Genomic DNA, 1,722 nt, shown 5'->3' with positions numbered 1-1,722 from the left:
ATGGGAACTGTTGGGTTGGTGCTGATGGGAATATATGATTTGTTGCTGGTGACACATTTTGGTTTATTGCTAGTATGACACTTTGATTTGTTGTTATTAGGACACTGTCTTTTACTGCTGACAGGACACTGTCTTTTGTTGCTGGTAGGGCTCTGTGGTTTGTTGCTGGTGGGACACTTTGGTTTCTTGCTGGTGGGACACTTTCGGTTGTTGCTAATGGGAACTGTTGGATTGTTGCTGATTGGAGCTGTTGGGTTATTGCTGATTGGAGCTGTTGGATTGTTGCTGATGGGAACTGTTGCGTTGTTGCTAATGGGATCTGTTAGCTTGTTGCTGATGGGAAGTGTTGGGTTGATGCTCATGGGAATGTATGGTTTGTTGCTGGTGAGACACTTTGGTTTATTGCTGGTAGGACACATTGGTTTGTTGCTGGTGGGGCACGTTGGTTTCTTGCTGAGACACTGTCTTTTGTTGGTGATGGGACAGTATTGTTTGTTGCTGGTAGGGCACTTTGTTTTTTTGCTGCTGGAACACTTTGGTTTCTTGCTGGTGGAACACTGTGATTTGTTTCTGGTGGGAGACTTTGGTGTGTCGCTGATGGGAACTGTTGGGTTGTTGGTGAGGGGAGCTGTTGAATTGTTGCTGATGGGAACTGTTGGATTGTTGCTGGTTGGAGGTGTTGGGTTGTTGCTTATGGGAACTGTTGGATTGTTGCTGATGGGAACTGTTGGGTTGGTGCTGATGGGAATATATGATTTGTTGCTGGTGACACATTTTGGTTTATTGCTAGTATGACACTTTGATTTGTTGTTATTAGGACACTGTCTTTTACTGCTGACAGGACACTGTCTTTTGTTGCTGGTAGGGCTCTGTGGTTTGTTGCTGGTGGGACACTTTGGTTTCTTGCTGGTGGGACACTTTCGGTTGTTGCTAATGGGAACTGTTGGATTGTTGCTGATTGGAGCTGTTGGGTTATTGCTGATTGGAGCTGTTGGATTGTTGCTGATGGGAAGTGTTGGGATTATGCTGATGGGAATGTATGGTTTATTGCTGGTAGGACACATTGGTTTGTTGCTGGTGGGGCACGTTGGTTTCTTGCTGAGACACTGTCTTTTGTTGGTGATGGGACAGTGTTGTTTGTTGCTGGTAGGGCACTTTGTTTTATTGCTGACAGGACACTGTCGTTTGTTGCTGGTGGGGCATTGTTGTTTGTTGCTGGTGGGACACTTTGGTTTGTTGCTGATAGGACACTTTCGGTTGTTGCTGATGGGAACTGTTGGGTTGTTGGTGAGGGGAGCTGTTGGATTGTTACTAATGGGAACTGTTGGGTTGTTGCTGATGGGAACTGTTGGGTTGTTGGTGAGGGGAGCTGTTGGATTGTTACTAATGGGAACTGTTGGGTTGTTGCTGATGGGAACTGTTGGACATTTGCTGATTGGAGCTGTTGGAATGTTACTAATGGGAACTGTTGGGTTGTTGCTGATGGAAATATATGGTTTGTTGCTGGTGAGACACCTTCGTTTGTTGCTGGTGGGGCATGTTGGTTTCTTGCTGGGACAATGTTTTTTGTTGCTAATGGGACAGTGTTGTTTGTTGCTGGTAGGGCACTTTGTTTTTTTGCTGCTGGAACACTTTGGTTTCTTGCTGGTGGAACACTGTGATTTGTTTCTGGTGGGAGACTTTGGTTTGTTGCTGGTGGGAACTGTTGGGTTGTTTGTGAGG

This window comes from Micropterus dolomieu, linkage group LG23 (genome assembly GCF_021292245.1).
Source record: "Micropterus dolomieu isolate WLL.071019.BEF.003 ecotype Adirondacks linkage group LG23, ASM2129224v1, whole genome shotgun sequence".
In the NCBI taxonomy this organism is placed as follows: Eukaryota; Metazoa; Chordata; class Actinopteri; order Centrarchiformes; family Centrarchidae; genus Micropterus; species Micropterus dolomieu.
Note: the sequence above shows the minus strand (reverse complement) of the source record.